Source organism: Macaca thibetana, chromosome 5, assembly GCF_024542745.1.
Source record: "Macaca thibetana thibetana isolate TM-01 chromosome 5, ASM2454274v1, whole genome shotgun sequence".
NCBI lineage: Eukaryota > Metazoa > Chordata > Mammalia > Primates > Cercopithecidae > Macaca > Macaca thibetana.
Window position 1 is genome coordinate 110,848,701 of NC_065582.1, and position 23,099 is coordinate 110,871,799.

The 23,099-nt window shown below is 36.4% G+C and overlaps 1 long non-coding RNA gene across 1 annotated transcript; it reads right to left on the reverse strand.

Moving 5' to 3' along the window:
• Positions 1-262: 262 nt before the first annotated feature.
• On the reverse strand, positions 263-21,440 carry LOC126954303 (uncharacterized). The gene is made up of 3 exons (XR_007725575.1): positions 20,901-21,440; positions 7,872-7,934; positions 263-1,226 (listed from the first exon to the last, which is right to left on the reverse strand). It is a non-coding gene; the product is annotated as an uncharacterized LOC126954303 (long non-coding RNA).
• Between the last annotated feature and the right edge of the window lie 1,659 nt (positions 21,441-23,099).

The window sequence follows — 23,099 nt, forward strand, 5'->3', positions numbered from 1 at the left end:
GTTTCAATATACATGTCTACAGATTTATTTTGTGTGATATTTGAAGTGAGTAAAATGGGTTTAATTTGCAGCCCTAAAAATATATTTGCTGTTAGTATGTATTATGATTGAAATTCTTTATTTGCAAACAAAGAGCATTTGCTCATGGTATGTTATAAAGTAGAATACGGGGACAGAAGAGATAAAATACATAATCACAATTATATTTAACAAAGTATTATTAAATGGAAATAAGAAGAATATACCCAAGAGTATAGTAATATTTTGGAATTGACTTTTTAAAAATGATTTAAAGAAAGGATGCATTATGTGTAATGCTGTTTACAGTGGAGGGTGTCCAGGTTCTTGGTCTCTTGAACAAAAATTAGACAAAATGCACAAACAAATCAAGAAAGGAATGAAGGGTTTTATTGAAAATGAAAGTACAGGCCGGGTGTGGTGGCTCACGCTTGTAATCTCAACACTTTTGGAGGCCGACACAGGAGGATCACCTGAGGTCACGAGTTCAAGACTAGCCTGGCCAACATGGCAAAACCCCATCTCTACAAAAATACAAAAATTAGCCAGGCATGGTGGTATGTGATTGTAATATCAGCTACTCAGGAGGCTGGGGCGGGAGCATCACTTGAACCCTGAAGGCAGATGTTGCAGTGAGCCCAGATCATGCCATTGCACTCCAGCCTGGGTGACAGAGTGAGACTCTGTCTCAAAAAAAAAAAAAAAAAAAAAAAAAAAAATTAAAAGAAAATGAAAGTACACTCCACAGTGTGGGAGCAGGCATAAGCATAGGGGCTCAAAGGCCCTGTTACAGAGTTTTTGTGAGTCTAAATACCCTCTACTTGGGGTATGCCCTATGTCAATGAAGAGGAAAGTAAAGTTACAAAGGCATTTATGGCGTATGCCTTATAGAGAAGATATTTCCTGTTACAGCTGAAGTGTGAATCGGCCTTATGTTCCCTGCCTCCAGACCCTATTTTCCTACCTTATATCTCCCCAAGGGATGCAATTCCCATAAATCTTTATGGGAGGCAGACGAACTAATGGTCCTTTTTTCTGTAACTGCTTCATGCTGTTTTGAGGAGTAGTCCCTACCTATCTGGGATGACAGAACTCTCACCCTGTCCTGTCTAGTGGAGGCAGGGTAACTTCTTTATGGCCACGGGCAGTGTCTTCACCTGGAACTGGCTGGAACCTTTGTTGCATGATCTGCTGAAGCTTGATGGTTTCTAGGAGAAAGGAAATGAATTTAGTTAAAATATGTAATGCATACTTCAGGGGATGGATACCTATGCTGTCAGAAATGTTTGTTTTAGAGATTTGCAGGATAAAAAAAACCTGGTCTATCCTAGAATCTATGTATTTATTTAAAGTCTTAGCATGAGCTATTGCATTTTGGTTTGGTTTGATTTGTTGGGGCCTAGTACATGAGTCTAGTCCAAAACAATGGCCTTGCAGAATTTTGTTTAAAAAAGTCCCCCTTTTTGGTCAAGTCCTCACTTAGGTGAGAACGTGACCAAAACCTAACGCCTTAACGCCACTATCAGTTACCATAATTTTGGATTTCCAGTCTCAGCACCTCACTTACGCTTTATGGTGTCTTTGTGGTTGCACATTTCTTTCAGCTCCTGTTATTCTAGTTGAAGAGAGACCATATGGCATTCTAGAGAGAGCTGCATGCAAACATTTAAAACCTTTGAGAGAATACAGAACACCAGGGAGACTATTATCATAACTATTGGGAGGATAATACCAAGAGTTCAGAGTATGCTCCTTACCCGAGGTCTCCATTAACCAGACTTCATAAAATCAAATAGATTAAATAATGAGCTAGATAAAGAGTTTACTCACTTGACTAAGAAGTTTCTTCATCAATCCCCTACCACGGAATCTCTATAGTCTTTATTTGATGTGTCTCCCCATAGGCCACAAGTGCCAGAAGCTGGACAGACACTTCTCTGTTCAGCCAGTTCTCTCATTTAGCATAACTTTCATAAGAGAATTTAAAGTTTGTTGTTAACTGTAGCCTTTACAGTAGAATTTGCTATAGAGCCTATCATGAGGGATACATTTCTAATGATTGCTTCTTTTACTTTAAACCATGGAAAAAAGACCTAACCAATGATGCCCTTTTAGAAGAGTGAAGGCCTTTTGACAATGTTCTCTGTAACCCACGATATGCGTTAAGAGGAATGAACCAGTGTTTTTGACGGATTATGAGGCCACATATTAAGGTTTCTTACCTACATTGGGCCTTCATCTTTTATCTATCAAGTATAAGATTATCCATGTATAAGGCTGGCTGCAAACTCCTTCACAAATAAAAGTGCACCCCATTAGTGCACATAACAGACCCCCTTTCCACTTCCATTGTTCATAGAGGCATAGGCATAAAAAAATTTCAAAGATAAGAGTTTTATGACAGTAGAAGTTTTAATCTGTGAACTTGGGAAACACTCTTTACATCAAGGATGCCATCGTCTTCTTGGGAGAAATTTTCCTGTTTAGCTTTACCTCAAGGGTTCCAATGGGTGCACAGCTCCAAGAGCATGGAGGAACCCTTCTCAGTTGTGAGATTATGAAACCAAAATTAAAGGTCTTGAAGTTTTATTGTACTGTTAATGGCAGGGACAATCTTTCTCTGATGTTTCCAGAAGATTCAAACCATAAAAGGCTTTCTTCATTTTGTGAAAATACATTGTAGCATAATAATTTACTCTTATAACATCAGTCCTCTTGCAGGGGAAAGCTTTAATACAACCAGAAAACATTCACTGAAAATAACAATCGAATGAAATCCCTTTATAAAATGTTTAAGTGGCCGACCAGGTGACCAAAGGTACCTGAAGCTTTAAGTGTTTTCCCAGGAGTATGGAATCAAGCATTGGTTATAAACTGCTTTAAACAATTTAATAGTGAGTTTAATGTGAAAGTATTAATATTTCATTAATTTTTTGTTTTACTTGTGTTAGTAACTTTACACAAGGAAATTTTGTTATTTCTGTGGTTTACAATAACTTGACATAATAATTATAATTATGATTTATAGCATATATTTAGACATTAGAATTTTATAAATCCCATACAATTTTGAAATATATGTAGTATTATTCACAAAAATATAACCTAAAGAAGATAGAGCATCATTTTGGCAATCCCAAGTACCTAAACATGTCAAATAATCCTATTTACCTCTCTTTTCTGGACACTTCAGGGGCCCTCCGAGGTACTGGAAAAGCCAGGTGCCAGAGAAGTCAATTTTGAAACTGAAGTTTGATTTTGGGAATGCCAGATTTCTGTAAGTTATTTATTTTGCCAAAATGATGACTCGGAAACTTTAAAGAACAAACACCTTTTATAACCCTTTGAATTTAGTCAACATGTTCACACAGAGAACCTCTTCTGCAAGATTAATTTCCACAATTTTCCACCACTTCTTTGAACCTTCATCTTTCCCTGTCTAACTTAACCCTTTATTGCTAGGGAAATTTTACATTTCTATGCCTTCTTATAATCCTTTAATAAAAAAGAACATTTTACTGTTTTTACACACCTTGCATGTAAATCTAATTTTAGTAGTCTTAATTGCATGTTACACTGGTGAGTCTCAGCAATTTTAACTTTAGTGTAAAATTTAGTAAGTTACGTTCTGATAAGGTCTATGTCCAGCATAGCTAGGGTGTGGCCAACTCCAAAGGTCCCCAGGCCTTATCTAGATGGAAAACTGGCAAGTTAAACAATTTTCAAAAGCCAAAGAAGCAGCTTATGACCTTAAAGTATTTAGCAAACCTAACACTTGAACATAATTTAGACTACATGTTTACATTTTGAAGACAATTTTATTTTACCAATAATTTTGAAAACTGTATTTCCCAAAGATTACTAAAGTTGTGTGAATTAAAGGCATTGCATTTCCTATTTTTCTGACAAAATATTTTATTTAGGCTGTTATTATTATTAAACCAATAAATTAAAACTTTGCAGAAGAGATAAACAGTGGTTTTTACTTTATATTTAACCAGTTTGAACAGAGAGAAAGAGGCCAGAGACAGACTGGTAAGAAATTCTTACCCTTTTGTGGTCTTTCTAGGTTCCTGGGTTCGCTCTCCCTAAGCAGCCCTGGCAACCCTGCTGACCCTGCTTTACTGTATGCAAACACACACACTGCCTTGAATTAAGAATATTCATAGATAGTTATGAATTCTGGAGAAACTAAACAGAGAGAGAAAAATGACTCAAATTTTATTTGTGAGAGTACACTCAACACACTTAAAGTATCAGGAAGCCTAAAATCCAAAAAGTTAGTGTAAGAATAAAAAGCTGGTGTGCTCCATTCATTCCTGCAGGCCTGACAAAAGTAGCTTAGGAATTCCAGATAAATTGAATGCATGATGACTTGCGGGAAATGCATAGGAACACAGAACTGAATAAAAGCCTTCCATTAGGAACTAAAAAAAAAAAAAAAAAAAAAAAAAAAAAATCATGATTTTATATATAGAGATACACAAGCAAAGCCAGAGGAGAATAAACAGCAAATAAATGAAAACTAGAAGCAAAAACAAATAAACAAAAACCAATCCTAAATTTTCATACTCAATTTACTCTGGAAGCTGCATTGTTACCTAGGGCCCCCCAAAAAACTACATAATGAATATTTTATTCCTGATACACAATTCAACACCCTTAAGTTCACTAATACCATTATACACTCTGTGCAATAAAAAAATCCATGTTAGGCACATGACCAATAAGCAATTTAGCACTATCCACACAAAACAGTAAACATAATGTGAAGCAATGCAAGCATGTATGTGAAATTTAGCTTTACGCTAAATTTAGCTTCATGCTTAACTATATTAAAATACAACTGCCAAACTGACAATACAATTTTTATAATACTTCTTGCTTTACTTTAATCAAGACTAAGAGCTTTAACTAGGAAAATGTTAATTAGCCAAATGTCTGCAATTCTCTATCAGGTTTTACAGAATATTTTATTATTTAAGATTTCCCCACATTTTGCTCCCCTACTTAATCATTCCTTACTACATTGTTTTATAAACAACCTTTTCAAATCTGTAATTTGAACTAACTCTTGGATAACTTTTGAATTGGACAAAATTACTCTTTTTTTTTCACTAATAACATAACACTTTCTGGCACATTTTTTATACAGAATTACATGTTAGCTAAAATTTTTATCCTTAGTAACTTAAAACTTTAGTAAGGACCTAAAAAGCAAAAAATACTGAACTATTAGATACGAGCATTTGTAAATAAGAATAATTCAAAAATTTTAGAAACATATTTCCCCATATTGTTACCGGGGGGTCCTTGTTCCCAGAGCTCCCAAGATGGTGCAGGGTGCTTCCAAAATGGCGGCAGACCACTTCCAAGAGGGTGGCAAGCCTCGTGTTCTCTGACGTGGGGTTCTTGACCTCACAGATTCCAAGGAATGGAATCTTGGGCCATGCGGTGAGTGTCATAGCTCTATTAGAAGCCGTGGGTCACGGAAGAGAACCGTGGAATCCAGTGACTAGTGCTCAGCTCGATTAGGATGAACTCAGGCACTTAGCCATGCAGGAACAATGGCAAGCCTTTAGCCCAATCGAGAGTGGCAATGGGCGCCTCGCTATTCAGGAGTACAGTGGACACTCTGCCAGATCCAGAGGGATAGAAGTCTGCAGTGGGTCTGCGACAGGGGCAAACAGCAACGGTGGACAGAGAGCAAAAGCTCAGATCGAGCCATAACAAAACATGGACAAGAAGAGTGCAGTTGCAAGATTTAATAGAGTGAAATAGAGTGAAAACAGAGCTCCCATACAAAGGGAGGGGACCCAAAGAAGGTAGCCGTTGCCAGCTCAAATACCTGGGGTTTATATCCCCATCATTGTCCCTCCTGCTGTGCTCTCAGGCAACAGATGATTGGCTATTTCTTTACCTCCTATTGTTGCCTAATTAGCATTTTAGTGAGCTCTCCTTACTATCTGATTGGTCGTGTGTGAGCTAAGTTGCAAGCCCCGTGTTTAAAGGTAGAAGCAGTCACCTTTCCAGCTAGGTTTAAGGATTCTTAGTTGGCCTAGGAAATCCAGCTAGACCTGCCTCTCAATATTACAACCCTTCTTATTTGGAAATGACCCATATATTAAATGAGCATTAAAAATAGCCTTAAGATTTTAATTTACACATAAATTTACCTAAAGCGTTTATCTCATTCACTGTACATAAATTTACTTTTAACAAGGGAGACATGAGACATCAATCAACATATATAAAACAAACATGGGTTTGGTCCAGAAAGGGAGGACAACTCCAGGCGAGTGGGAGGATGGAGGTCTTTCCAATCACAGGTGGGAGACAAACAGTTGCATTCTTTTGAGTTTCTGATTAGCCTGTCCAAAGGAAGCAATCAGATATGCATTTATCTCAGTGAGACTTTGAATAGAATGGGAGGCAGGCTCACCCAGGACAGCTCCCATCTTGAATTAACACTGACATTTAAAAATACCTAGCAAAGACAAACATAAAATTTAGATAAAACGTATGCTAACTATTCTGAAGGCATTTCTGTTTTCATTTCACCAATAATTTTAAAGCTAGCTTGTTTAGTAAAGTTATATTTTCAGTCATGTGAAATTGAAAATTGCTTAGACTTATTTACTTAATCTATGAGTACTCTTTTACTTACAAGCCAATTTGGTAGCCACGGCATAAAACAATTAAGTGTACATACACATAAACACATCTAGACCCATACACACACACACATAAATGAAGATCCAATAGCTTGGAACCTTAGCCTGAGATAGTAATACAAGCCTGCCGGTTTTACTTTGCCCCAGTAGACAATCCAAGGAAGGCTGTGAAACAAAATTCCAGGTTAAGCAGTCTCCACTGCAGTTGTAAATCAGTCCTCAGACTCTAAGAGCACTAGGGCCAAACAGTAACAAAGGAGGGTGTCAAACGCTAATGAGGGCCACTGCTTGGAAGAACAGCATAAAAGCCTATATACATGCAACGTCATCAAACTTTCCAATTAGACAGTCAACTTCAGATTCCAAACACTTTTGGGGCCAAGCAGCATTGCAACTGCGAGAGAAAATTCTAAGGAGGTTTTGATACTAGACCTCAGAACCTCTGCCAAGAGCATACTGTTGGTTTGCAGAACCCACGGAGTGTCCTTTGGGGTCCAATCTTAGAACTCCAGATGTCTCTGGCCTTAGGAGTGCCCGCCACATGCAGGTTTCCCCTCCAAAGCATACTATGCGATTTTTAAGAACAGTCATGAACTGTAATGTGAACTGGATGCCCTGTGAGCCTTTTGTTCCTTAGCCAGTTGAGTACAGCAAGGGAAGGATTTAGCATATGAAAAGAAGGTTTAAGTTGCCTGAAACACTTGTGAGTTTGCTCAGAGCTGCATCCCACGTAGGGATTAGGGACCACGCTCAGAAAAGAATTTTTTAAACTTCCTTACCCTTTCAGGGCAGGGCAATTATTCCCATTTGTTCCCAGGCCTTCAGGCAATACTGGGGAGTGACCCAGCCAATTGCCCTCAATTCCAAGGAGCTACTAGGAAAAAGCTACTGTAAGACTGAAAAAGGAAGAGAGGAAAAAAATAAAAATAAAAGACCCAGATTCCTTAAGCCAACCGCGCGGTGCCGGTTAGGCTTCTCCACGTGAAAACCCCTTGGTTTCACTGGCCACAGCTAGAACCTGCAATTGCTTCAGTGTTTAGGTGCTGCCCTCCAAGGGTGCCAAGTTGGAAAGGAAAGGAGAGAGAGAGAGAGACAGAGAGAAAGAGAGAAAGAGAGAGAAAGACCCTGAATGGAGCAGAAAGGAAAGGGAGAAAAATGAATCCCAAACTTAGGGCTTACCTCTTCCTCTGGGATGGCTCGCCAAAACATGTTAATGGTGGAGGGTGTCCAGGTTCTTGGCATCTTGAACAAAGAATGGGACAAAACACACAAACAAAACAACGAATGAAGGGTTTTATTGAAAAAGAAAGTACACTCCACAGTGTGGGAGCGGGCCTGAGCATAGGGGCTCAAGAGCCCTGTTACAGAGCTTTTGTGAGTTTAAATACTCTCTACTTGAGGTACGCCTTATCTAAATGAAGGGGATGGAGTAAAGTTACAAAGTCATTTACAGTGTATGCCCTAGGGAGAGGATATAGGTGTTATAGGTGAAGTGTGAATGGGCCTTATGTTTCCTGCCTCCAGATTCTATTTTCCATCCTCAGTGCCATAATTTCACATTTATAATGCCAGGTATTCTTTTAATTTGTCTGCTGGTATATCGGTTACCTTTTATAATTTCATATGCTCATTTACTTATTTAAGAGACAGAATCTCTTGAGGTTTGCAGAACCCACGGAGTGTCCTCCTTTGGGGTCCAATCTTAGAGCTCCAGATGTGTCTGTCACCCAGGCTGAAGTACAGTGGCGATGGTACCGGTGGGTCTTTGTTCTTAGAGCTCCCAAGATGGCAGCAAGTGTTTTGTTCTCTGAGCTGAGGTTCTTAGCCTCACGGATTCCAAGGAATGGAACCTTGGGCCATGTGGTGAGTGTTACAGCTCTATTAGAAGCTGTGGGTCATGGAAGAGAACCACAAAACCCAGCGATTAGTGTTCAGCTCAATTAGGACGAACCCTGGCCCTTAGCTGCGCAGGAACAATGGCCAGCCTCTAGCCCAAACAGGAGCGGAAATGGAAGCCTCTCTGGATCAGAAACGCAGTGGACACCCTGCTAGATCCAGAAGGGTGGAAGTCAACAGTGGGTCTGCCATGACGGCGATCAGCAGTGGTGGATGGCCAGTGATAGCTCAGCTCAGGCTGGAACAAACACGGACCAGAAGAGTGTGAAGTCGCAAGATGTAATAGAGTGAAAACAGAGCTTCCATACAATGGGAGGGGACTTAAGGGGGGTTGCCCATCCAGCTCTAATGCCTGGGTTTATATCCCGATCATTGTCCCTCCCCCTGTGCTCTCAGGCGATAAATGATTTCACTATTTCTTTACCTCCTGCTTTTAACCTAACTGGTATTTTAGTGAGTCCTCTTTAGTACCTCATGGATCGGTTTTGAGCTGAGTTACAAGCCCTGTGTTTAAAGGTGGGTGTGGCCTCCTTCCCCAGCTAGGCTTGGGAATTCTTAGTTGGCCTAGGAAATCCAGCTAGTCCTGTCTCTCAGCACGGTAGTGGCTCAATGAAGCCTCAACCTCCCAGGCTCAAGTGAGCTTCAGCTCCCAAGCTTCAGCTTCCCGAATAGCTATGAGTGCAGGTGTATGCCACCATACTGGCTAATTTTTTATTTTTTTAGAGACAGGGTCTCTCTGTGTTACCAGGGTGGTCTCAAACTCCTGGGTTTAAGAGATCCTCCCACCTCAGCCTCCTAAAGTGTTGGGATTACAAGTGTGAGACACTGCATCCAGTCCTTTTCCATTAATACTGAGTTTGTTGTGCTCTCATGTGTAATATTGTACCTCAAAGTTGTAACTTTGAAAGAATTGTGTCATTTCTCCCACTGGATTCTCAAGAGTCTCCTCCCCCTTTCCGCCATGGTGATTTAACTCTGGCAGAAAAAGATATTTATATAAACTACTTAATTTATTTAAATAATCTAACCACTTTTTACTAGGTTTTAAAATATTCAGTAGCAAAAAGGAAGCCTCTAAAGCATTGTACACTTCAAAAACAAATAAAATTCTACCTGTTCACCACTTTAGAATCCACTGCTCTTGGTTTTAATACTCCAATGGGTGTCTAATTCATTCCTCTTTTTTTATGGCAAATATGTCACCTTTATTTTTTGTCTCTCTTTAAACTTACCCGTCTCATTTGAGGGCTTTCCTTTTTTAACCTATGATTTTATTAACAACATACGATTAGAAAAATGGAGCACTCTCTTGATTAGTTTTTATTTTGTACAATCAGATTTTGCACAGATTTTTAAAATAAAAGATAAAATTCAAAACAACAAAAAATAGGCATTTCTTTATGGTAACATTGTTTTTTGTTTGTTTGTTTGTTTTTTGGGTTTTTTTGTTTGTTTGTTTGTTTTTTAATGTGTCTCTCCTAAAATAATATGGCATCCTTTTCCAAAATACTAAGCATAGTCAGAGGAATAACCCAGGGACTTACAGGATGGGAGGTATTTTCATTGGAATCTGCAAAGATAGGGTATCTCAGCCTATTTTTGCTTTGTATTTATTTTTGCTATAATTTGTTAAAGTAGCACATTCTAAGAGTCTAATATTAATAAATTAAAAAAACCAACAAAGAGTCTTGCCAGATGCTTAACTCTTGAGATCAAGGGTCAGGGAAGTCTTATATTCTTAGGTTAGCTCCTTTGTTTAAAGTAACATAGAGAAAATAGGCACAAAGCAGGGTCAATTCCACTCTAGGTAAATCATGATGAAGTAGATTATACAAGTTCTGAGGATAGCTGTAGACAAAATCTACTCTCTTGTATATTCATTTTAGAAGTAGCACATGCAATTAGACAAATTTCATAAAATCTTCTATGTGAGTTTAATAGGCTCACATAAATGGTTGTCCTTCCCATAAAAGGCTGATGGAGTTAACAGGTTGTGACCTCAAGTCAAATAACTATATTAGTCTGAAAAGGCCAAGTTATTCTGTCATGATAAACAAAATCCCAAACCTTAGCTGCCTAAACCAACAAAGCTTTGTTTTTTACTCATTCTATGTGTTATTCACCGTAAATTTTGATTGCAAGTTGACGGTGGCATTTTTCAGTGTTGCCATTATTCTTACCATGGGACCCAGGCTGTTGGAGGAACTGTAATCTGAAACATTTTCACTTAGTCTGATAAATAGTAAATAGCACCCCAGAGTATGTTACAGAACCAATTAAATTCTCAACTCAGAAGTGATACAGTTCAATTTCTCCTAGTAATTCATTGACTGGAGTGGTCACATGGTTTCCCCCGAAGTACAGAGGCAGAGAGAGTGAAATGCTACCAGGTGATAGGAAAATGTAAATATCTAGTAAACAATAGTATTCATTCCACAATAGGCCAAGGTCTTTGTGTCCCTTATGGCCATTTATGTTGTACAATATGTACAAATCCTTGGTTAATAGCACTTTTGGTGAGAAATTAAGTTCATCCTTTTTTTTTTTTTTTTTTTTGAGATGGAGTCTCGCTCTTGTCAGCAGGCTAGAGTGCAATGGCGCCATCTCAGCTCATCTCTGCCTCCTGGGTTCAAGCAATTCTCCTGCTTTAGCCTCCCAAGTAGCTGTTATTATAGGCGCCCACCACCATGCCTGACTAATTTGGTATTTTCAGTAGAGATGAGGTTTCACCATGTTGGCCAGGCTGGTCTCAAATGCCTGAATTTAGGTGACCCATGCGCCTCAGCCTCCCAAAGTGCTGGGATCACAGGCGTGAGCCACCATGCCTGGCCTAGTTCATCTTTGTGTTTCTATAAAATAATTCTTAACAACAGTATCTCAAATATTGAAAAAAATACATTTGAGTCTTTTCAAAGACTCAAATTTTTCTGGCTTGGATAAAGTAATAAAAGTTGTAAGTTCACTTTTTTTCTTAGAAAGTCATTCTGTTCCCCCACAAAAATAAACTATGTCAATTGTTGACTTTAGACAGTGAGGTATTTGAAGAATTTCACCTTCAGACAGAGAGCAGGAACAATGTGAGCAATATCTGGATACAAGTTGACACTGCATTTGAAAAGGAATAAAAGAAGAAGAAAAAACATTTTAGATATTTCCTGTCTCCTTCTCTATTGGCATTTCTCGCTCCTTGAAAAAGAAAAGACTGAGCTTTGCAAAGAGGTGAGAAATGCTTGATTTTAATTTTGATGGGATCACATAGAAATTAAATGAAAAGAGAATTACTTTTGTAATGTAAAGTGATTATGTTCTAGCAGGATCCAACCAATTGCATGTCCTTAGGTAATTATTTATCCTTCCAGAGCAGAGGTTGGCAAATTATGTCCTGTGAGTCAAATTCTGCTCGTTTTTGAATGGTTCTCAAACTAAGATGGATTTTACATTTAATAATAATAATTTTAAAACTCAAAGGAGTAATAATATTTCATGATCCATTCAAAACATATGAAATTTAAACCTCAGTGAAACACAGTCATTCACATTCATTTACATATTGTCTATGGCTGTTTTCATGCTGCAGTGACAGAGCTGAATAGTTGCCACAGAGGCTATGTCATTGTAAACTCTAAAATATTTACTATCTGGCCCATAACAGAGTTTTCCATATCCTGTTTTAGAGTTTTACTTTACTTATCTGTGCAATAAGAATGACTCTTATTTCATAATGTTGCAATACTTTGGAAAATTGATTTTTTTTCTTATTTCGTTTTATGATTTATTCTGGCTCTAAACAAAATTATGATTCAGTCACAAATCATGGATGATTTTTCCTCTGTTTATAAGAATTGAATATCCATTGTACTTTTTAAGTTTATGATTTAGATATTTAGGCCAAAAAGAGCACCCTATTCCACACATACTTTTATGTAACTTTGCTCTGTTTCCCACTTAGGAGACACTACTGCTCCTCTTGCTATAACTAAAGTGCATGGGGGAAAAAAAAGAATGAAGATATCCAAGTCTTGTGATTCAAGATGATAGTTGTCTTGCCTGTTTTAATTAAAATTCCTTATTCCTTCCATATGAAGTACCACACCTCATGTGGTACATACAGCTGTATCGTAGTTTCCATTTCTTGGAGGTAAAGAGAGAGGGAAGAACACAAAATCTTACACCTTCTTAGAGTAAAATAATGTAAAAGAATAGGTGTAACAAATCCATAAGTGGGTCATTGTTTGGATTAAGTGTGGTAATACAGAGGCCCCCATACTCAGGGTTGTACTTGAGCCACAGGTAGTGTGTAATACTAAAGGGTCTTACTGCTAGGTGAAGTGATTAAATCTAATTTCCCAAAATGACAACCATGAAAACATATTAATCCAGATTTTCAAAAAGACAAGAGAATAAATTAAAAATAATGAGAAATTACACATTTTTGGAAAGAAAATTGGCAAAAAAAAAAGTAGTTAATAACCTGGAAGCACAGAGAAAATTAAAACTAACATCTGTAAACTTTCATACCAACAAGATATAAACAAAATTTCCTTTTGAACCCTGAAAATTCTTAGGAATTAGTGGCACAAGCTACCATATATGGCTAAAGTAAGATATAAAGTTGAAAATGTACTTTTATTGGCCTCTTCCCTTTTCCTTGAATGCACCATTTCTCTGCATTTGTAATTCCTTTGTACAAAATGCCTTTTCCACAGCAATTCCCATGGTTTCCTTCCTTAATATTTTTCAGGAATTTATCCAATTATTATGGAGAGGGAAACAAAATATACAATCACTTCATTGTATCATCCATAATGTCTTATAACCAATAAAAATTTCTAGACATTCAATAGAACAAGAAAATATAATTCATAATAAAAAAACAGTAAGATGATCAGAATTGGAACTAGCAGACAAAGACAAAGCAACTATAATAAATATTAGAAGAATAAAAGAAGAGATATTTATAGTAAGTATATGGATGTAACTATTAGTAGAGAAATTAAAATTATAAAAAAGAACCAGACAAAATATAACATTAATTATATGGGTTTAATGATTAGTTGGAGACAGCAAAACAGGGAAGTCAGTGTATGTGAAATTATATCAATAGAAATTATCAGATCTGAAGAACTAAAGTGTTATATATAGAGAAAACTGAAATAAACAAGAGTTCAGTGACCTCTGAAAAAATATTGTTCAGTATAGTACGCATTTAATTAGAGTCCCAGGAGGATATGAGAGGACATTAATAATATTTAAAAATAAAATTCCTGAAAACTTACAAAGCTACCCTGTATCAACTTTTGATTGAGCAACCTCAGCAACAATTAAGCATCTTAAACCCAGAGAAAACAATGTCTAGACACATTGTATCTAAACTGCTGAAAAACAAATAAAATAAGCAAATTATTGAAAGTGACCAGAAAGAAATGCTACCTTACATACAAAGAAATAACTGTACAAAAGATAAGAGACTTGTAGTAAATAATAGCATCATGTCAATGTTGTATTACTAATTGAATAACTATATTGTGGTATATTAGAAAATGACTTTGTTCTTAGGAAACACATACTGAAGCACATAAACAGTAAAATGTCTGTAATTTTTAAATGTTAAAAGTTGATGTAGGCATACATGCATGGGAATACAGTTCTTTTTACTATTATTGCAACTTCGTTATAATATGAAATTTGTAAAAAATAAAAAGAACAAAAAACATCAAAAATATAAATGTATATATGTGTATAAAATAAAAAGTAAATTTAAAAATTTAATGTGTAATGGTAGAAACTATGTAAACCTTAGCAGAGTAGGCAGCTTCTTCTGGGCTTAATTGTTGACATAGAGAAATATGTGTTCATGATAGTTAGATCTTTTGATTTTTGTATAAAGAAACCTGAAATTTATAATTTTGTGTGAAATTTCATAATTTTATATTTCAGTACAGAGTAAAAAAGTATACACTGAATATACTGAATGTTCATTAAAATAAACACTTCAATTTGGAAACTTTTTATATTAACATACATCAGTAATTCTTGAATAACAAATGATAATTCTGATATTATTGTTTTGCTTGCATCTGTAAATGTAGTTCACATGTTCAATATTGTCTGTGTATAAGAGGTAAGCTAGTAAAAATCATGTCTAAGATTTTCTAAATTCTGTATTAACTTTATATATTTTGTATATCAACATCAACATTTTACTTCATAAACATTATGAATTTGGAATCTAAGTTATCTAATCCCATATTTCTTCCATTCTTTTCTTCATTTTAAGAACAGTGAAGGTAGCAAGTATTAGAATGAGGAGGAAGATGCTAGGGAGTATATCTGGGGTTTTGAAGACAGTACCACACAGGCCACAGAAACTAAAGACTGGAACTAAATCATAATAATTTCAGAGACCAAAGAGTCAGATGGAGACAAAACCAGTGTTATACATTGGTTTATAGAGTCTGGCTTATGGCCCAGAAAATAAGGCAATATACAAATAGGGTAAGAAGAAGTCAGTGTGTGCTACTGTGGTCATAGTGGTGAGTTAAGCGGATAATCAGGTATTGAAGAAACAGGAAAATTCTGGTCAGTTATGGAAACACCTGTTAGTGTGTCCATGCCTTTCTTTAAAAAACTGACATGAAGTGTGGTGTATGGATGAGTCAGCCTGACTTAGAAAGCCCCAGGTAAAACAGATACTCACACTACAGATAACACAGCCCGTAAAGTAAGTCATATCCATTTACCCATATTAAACTTCAGAAGCTCATCTCATAGCTGTGATGTGATTGATGAATTCCCATTGTACATATAGTAGGGCAGGTGCTGGCTCTGTGTAAGCTGTGAGAGCTGTGTCTTGTTCTATCATCTTAATAGCCTGATTGATGGTACTACTGTCAACATTATGATGCTGTTTTGTGAACCTTGAGCCTATATTATATCAAACTCAAAATAACTGTATCAGTCTTAATATACTGTAAAGTATGTAGCATCTATCTTGTCTTTCTTATTAAAATCTCTCTCAGGTCTTTACCTGCCCTAAGTCTATACTCAGAACCGCTAAGGCTCTTACTTCTTGGGACACACAAAGGGTTTGTTTACATTACTAAATATTGTCCACCTTCAAAAATTGTCTATTCTGCCTTCGCCATTCCAATATATTATCAAAGTCTTTCTCTTTACTACAAATTTAAATATATTAGTGCGATTAAGGGTTAAAGTGATTTATCTCTATAGTTAACAACCATTCCTCTACTTACCAAATGGTTTAAACATACCAAACTATTGCTTAACAGTCGTGTATTGTTTAACAACTAAATATGTTCTGAGAAATGCAATGTTAAGTGATTTCAGCATCCTGAAAGCATTATAGAGTGTAATGTGCTTATACAAATCTAGACGTATAGCCTACTACACACTTAGGCTACGTGGTATGGCCTATTGTTCCCAGGCTACAAACCTGCACAGCATGTCACCGTGCTGAATATTGTAGCAATAGTAAGTAACACAATGGTAACTATTTGTGGAGCTAAACATATCTACACACAGAAAAAGTACAGGAAAAATACAGTATAAAATTAAAAAAAAAGTTATACCTATATAGGGCACTTACCATGAATGGAGCTTACAAAACTGAAAGTTGCTCTGGGTGAATCAGTGTGTGAGTAGTGAGTGAATGTGAAGGCCTAGGACATTACCATGCTCTACTGTAGACTTAGGATACATTAATTTATTTAAAAATATTTTTTCCTGAAAATAAATGAACATTTGCTTCCTTTAACTTTTTACTTAATAAACTTTTCATAAACTTTAAATCATGCTACTATAAAGACACATGCACATGTATCTTTATTGCAGCACTGTTTACAATAGCAAAGACTTGGAACCAACCCAAATGCCCATCAAAGATAGACTGGATGAAGAAAACATGGCACATATATACCATGGTATACTACGTAGCCATAAAAACGAATGAGTTCATGTCCTTTTCAGGGACATAGATGAAGCTGGAAACCATCATTCTCAGCAAATTAACACAGGAACAGAAAACCAAACACTGCATGTTCTCACTTATAAGTGGGAGTTGAACAATGAGACTACGTGGACACAAGGAGGGGAATATCACACACTAGGGCCAGTCGAGGAGTAGGGGGCCAGGAGAGGGACAGTATTAGGAACACCTAATGTATGTGGGGCTAAAAACCTAGATGATGAGTTGATGGATGCAGCAAACCACCCTGGCACATGTGTACCAATATAACAAACCTGCACGTTCTGCACATGTATCCCAGAACTGAAATTATACTAATAAAACATGGTTTCAACTTTTGGACTCTTGTAATAACATTTAGCATAAAACACACACACATTTTTCTTTTTTCCTTTTTGAGACAGAGTCTCACTCCTTTACCCAGGCTACAGTGCAGTAGCACTATCACGGCTCACTGAAGCCTCAACTTACTGGAGGCTCAGGTGATTCTCCCACCTCAGCCTCAGGAGTAGCTTGGACTAAAGGCGTGCACCACCTCACCAGGCTGATTTTTTTGTATTTTTGTATAGATGGGGTTTTGTCATGTTGCCCAGGCTGGTCCTGAACTTCTGGGCTCAAGCTGTCTGCCTACCTCATCCTCCCGAAGTGCTAGGATTAGAGGTGTGAGCCACTGCATTTGGCCTAAGATTTTTCTTCACATCCATAATCAGTATGCTGCTTTCTATTTTTAATTTTATTAATTTTTACTTTTTTTAAAAAAATTTAAACTTTCTTGTTAAAACTCAGACAGAAGCACATACATCAGCCTATGCCTACATAGGGTCAAGTCATCAATACCACTTTTCCATCTCCACATCTTGTCTCACTGGAAGGTCTTCAAGGACAATAAAATGCATGGAGCAGATAGGAATGCCTTTTTCTGGACCTGCTCCAGACTGTTTTACAGCTAACTTTTGTTTTAGTAAGTAGGAATGTACTTTAAAATAATAATAAAAATGTAGTATAGTAAATACATAAGCCAGTAGCATAGTCATTTATTAAAAATTATTATCCACTGTATATAATTCTGTTATATTTTTACACAATTGGAAGTGCAGTTTGTTTACATCAGCATCATTATAAACATGTGTAACACGTTATGCTATAACGTTAAGATGGCTATGACATCACTAAGAGATTGGAGTTTTTTAGCACCTTTATAATAGTATGAGACCACCATCTTACGTACAGTTTGTCCTTGACTGAAATGTTATGTGGCATATGTCTGTGTATATCAATATATTTATGTATGTATATTTGTCTGTGTGTGTATATATACATATATATATATGTAAAATAAAATCTGTGTGTATGATCCTCTGCAGTAATATGGAACTTCCATTCAAAGTCTCTGAGACTTTTTAAAATCTAAGGTTTTTTTCTATTGCTACCTTTTTATTTTATTTTTTGTTTATTTTGAGATTGAGTCTTTCTCTGTTGCTCAGGCTGAAGTGCAATGGCACAATCATGGCTCACTGAAGGCTTGAAGCCTTGACTCCCTGGGGTCAAGCCATCCTCCCACCTCAGCCTCCTGAGTAGCTGAAACTACAGATGTGTGCCACCATGCCTAGCTAATTATTTCATTCATCGTAGAGATGAGATCTCATTGTTTTGCCTAGGTAACTCCTGAGTTCAAGTGATCCTTCTACCTTGGGCTCCAAAAGTGCTGGGATTGCAGTCATGAGCCACCTCACCCAGCTGAAATATAGGAGATATATATATATATATATATATATATATGCATATATATAATTATCTATGTATATATAATCAATGTATAAACATATACATTTAAAAATATAATTGGACCAAGCATGGTGCTGTAATCCCAGCACTTTGGAAGGCTAAGGTAGGAGGATCACTTGAAGCCATGAGTTCAAGACCAGCCTGGGCAGCAAAACAATACCCTCTCTCTACAAAAAATGAAACAAAATCAGCTGGACATGGTGGCATATACCTGTAGTCCCAGCTATGTAGAAGGCTGAGGTTGGAGTATCCCTTGAGCCCAGAAATTTGAGGCTTCAGTGAGCTATGAGCCTGCCACTGCACTACAGCCTGTGCAACGGAGGAAAACTTCCATCTTAAAAATTACACAAAAATTAAAAATAAAAATGTAATCCCAGCACTCCTGACTTCAAGTGCTCTGCCCGCCTGGGCCTCGCAAAGTGCTGGGATTACAGGCATGAGCCACCACACCTTGCCCATTCTTTAGTTCTTTATTTGGCAGGAGGTGTGGTCAACTCCCTGGGATACATATGCATCAGAGACTGCAATTCTAATTAAACTTAACATAGGTTTGATGGAGTGGTTGTTGAACTAGGAGAGGTAGCAGAAAAGCTGATTTTTCTATGCCTTCTAAGGCCATTAGAATTGATATTGACGTAATTATTAAGTTAAATGGGACAGGTAAGAAAAAAATTAATTCTTTCACCTTCTGATTGCTTCCTGTTACACCCTGGCTCTTGGAAGCTTCTTGTCACGTGAAATCTTGAGAGCAGATCACTAAGGAAATTTCGGAATGGACAAATACAAGAAGCATACAGCAGATGCTGACTATCCATAAACAGGACTGCTATTGCTACTCTATTATGGAACTTTTTCTTAGAAAAACAGTATTTGCCCCTCTACTCAATATAAAACTCCTATCTATTCAAGCCCACAACCTACTTCTCAGTCTGGGAGGACTGAGTTCAAAATACTGTGGTACAAGGCTTGATGTTTTTTCTGAAGTTTGAGCCTGGACTTTTTCTTGTGACTCCAGTAATGTAAAGTGTCTATGAGAGAAATTCCTTGTACATTCAACTGACAGAATATGCAAAATCAACCAAATAAAAGAGCATACAGAAGTCTAAGTTGCCAATCATGGGTGATTTAGATAGTTTAGAAAGAGCTGTCATAATTATGTACTTTTTTTTCTTATGCAAAATAAACTGGATTCTAAGAATTTTATCTACCTCTATTTGCAAAATAGAAAGTGCCTGGTTATTTCAGTGATTTGTGCAGGTAATTTTCTAACTATTTATTGCAACTTTGCATGCATAATGAATGTACAGCTAATCCTAACCATGATTATAAATATAAATGAAGTATTGTAAATTATCATATAAAATACAAAACTAGAGAATAATATCTTACAACTAGTGCTAAATATAAGCAGTAAAAATGAATACTTACAAGTTGGTTAATTGTTGAAATGATGACAATAAATAAACCTCTATTTGGGATGGACTCCTGCTTCTGATGATCTAATGTTAACTAGTCCCTCACTTTTAAGAACCCATTTAATTCAAATGAATCCCATAGTGCAGAAAAATTCATTTTAGAGTAAAACATATTAATTATGTTCCTGTTTTTAAAGGTAGTGCTGCACCAATACCATTCTAAATTGTGAAGAATTGAAATAAATACGTAGGCTAAATGAGACAGACATGTGGCACCCATACATACAAATGAAACTAGGAAATCTCAGAACAAGTTTTCAAACTTGGCCTAGATAAAAGACTAGGCCAAGTTAACCATGGAAACATATTAATTGTAAATTTTCATTTCATCAAGATTGCACACATGCACACAGACATACACACAAACCCGTACACACACGTTCAACCATTGCCCTCTGCCCATCATTGGCAGTTAGGACCACTTCACCGTATACCAATTGATTTCTCTCATTCCAAAGCCTGGGTCCTGCTCTGACCTCAGCAAAGTGAAGCATAAGTAGTTCTAGGTTAATAAATGATCATAATATAGATAATTATGTAGGAACTCTTCAATATGTTATGGTCAGACAACTGAAAATATAGTTAGCTTGTGAGAGTTAGTCTTTAAAATATACAAGCATGTGATTAGTAAGATTAGTGACTTTTCTAGAAAGCACATAGATCTGTACTCAAATCTTTGCTCCCACACATCCATGTTGTTGACCCTGGGTAAATTAAACAGTCCATTTTAGACTTCATATGTTTAATACATAGAGTACAGGTATATGTTTCATATAAATATATCAATACATAATAGTTATCCCATGAGGATTTTGTGGAATTTAATTATTTAATTTACCTAGCATTCTCATTACAGTCTATAGCACATAATGTGTGCTCAGATTTTCTCTCTTAAGGCCTGATGACTTCCTAATCAAGAGAGAGAACAGAGAAAATATAATAGACTTGACTGTGAAAGGCACTGTTGCTTTTAAATGATATAGTTAAAGTATTAAAGATAAGTAAAATGAAACTTTAAAGTAAAGTAAGTAACTTTAAGTAAAGTGAGATAGATAAAGTAAAACTTACAGACAGCAAGGAACTTGAAAAGGAGACAGTCAATGTTTGGCTGTTTATCCAGCACAGTTCAGGCAAGAGGTACAATGAAGCCAGAGATATGGATGTTTTGCTGCGGGATAATGATAACACATCTGGCTTTTTCAGTGGACTGGAAAAAGCTCACATCCACATGACATTATGACATCCTTGATTCCTCCGTTTCCCACACATGCCACGTGCAAACCATCAGCAAACCGGTTTTCATCCCTTCTACCTGCATTATTCTAGTCCAAGCCAGGAGTATCATCACAACTTCTAGGTTGGCTCAGGTTATTCTCAATGCAGCCAGCGGAGCTGTCCTTTTAAAATGTATGTTATATTATATCATTCTTCTGCAATAACCCTTCAGTGTTTTCTCATTGTACTTAGTAAAAAGCCAACATTCTTTACAGGAGCATACAAGTCCTTTTACAACCTGGCTGCTTTGTTACCAATGTTTCCTGATTCTCTACCACTTTCTTGTCCACTTTGCTTCAGCTATGATGGCCTCCCTGTACACTCTTGCCCTGGAGTTTCTGCACTCGCTGTTCCTTTTATCTAAAACATTCTTCCCTGAATACCCTCATGGCTTCTCATTTACTACAGGTCTGAACTCAAATGTCATTTTGATAAGTCTCTATAAATAGCATCCAGCCTGCCCTGATACTAGACACTCTGTAATTTCCTCCTCTGACTTTTTCCCTTCTGTTGTATTTATTTTCATCTGACATAATACATATTTATTTATTTATTTTTGTTATATGCATCTCTACCTGCCCCCCATGCATGCCTTCACAAGGTAAGTTCTATGAGGCCAGGGACTTTGAATTGTTTATGATTGTATACTTAATACCCAAAAGAGTTCCTGGCTAAATATAGGTGTTTATTAAATGTTTGTAAAATTAATGAATCGAGATTATACAACTCTATTCTGATGACATGTTCTGAAAGCAATATTACAATTATTTTTTCCTTCTTTCCAAATACCATAATGTAGGAAAGGGGCACAGTGCACTCCTAGCACAAGTAATCACCGGAAAAGAACACATCTTTCTAAAAAATATAAATTAGTACATTAACAAAAAGATTGCGAGAGGAGAGAAAACAAATGCAAAACATCCTTTTGATGAATTGGTGGAGGAATTTCAGGTCAAGATCTGACGATATTTGATTAATGAAATTTTTTTCTTAAAATATAAAAAAGAATATCCAACACTTTCCCATAAAGTTACTTGAGTAGAAAGTTCATAAATCAGATTTTCATAATGAACTCAGTCTATCCTTTCAGTCTTAGCAAGGTTATACCTAATTATTCCTAGAGAGATTAGTGTGTATCATTTTTAGGATTCTCTTATATATCTTTTCTAAAAGACGTAATCCTTAGCATTTTAAAACTTACATGTGTGACGATGTCAGTATCCTTAGGAAGACATGTATTTGGATGCACAATGACTTTCATAAATCACATAAAAATATCTAATAATAAAAATATTATTAGATAAATAATATTTATCTAAATAAACATATTTAGATAAAATGTGTTTCAGTCTTACAAAAATTCTTAAATGTTTATTATTAGCAATTTTGATACCATCTGGCTTATTAACTCCCTGCTATATACCTTGCTTAATTTCTTTTCTTGGTTATAGATATAATACTAAGTAGATAAGATGAGAGTACTTGAGAACTGGCTTTGAATTATTTTCATGAATGATAGAATTTACCTTTGGTATGCCTATTTCATACAGTGAAAACTGATGGGAAGGATTGGAAAAAAAATCCCAGGGGAGCTAGGCTTTTATGTCAACTTCCCCAAGGGGTGACTATATCTCGATTAATTTTGTTGCTGCTACACTTCTGTGGAGTTCAGGAAATTACTGCCCCTAGAAACGAATATCTGAGATCAGGTAAGAGATTGGCTACAGGATTTTCAAAAGAATAAGGGCCAAACTTTCTAATTTACTCAGTGTTCAGGATTAGCACTTTTCTAAATATTTTGTAAGAAACAAGTCAAACACACAAGCTATTATTTAAAGACAACTTCACTATATAAAATTTAAAGCACCTGCTATTTATATTAGCAGACTTTTCATTGTTAAGGGGGCTTCATCTTCTTCAAGATTCTCTAACTGCCTCTCAAATATATATTAAACAGATTTGCAATGTTTTAATACTGCATACTTGCATGGC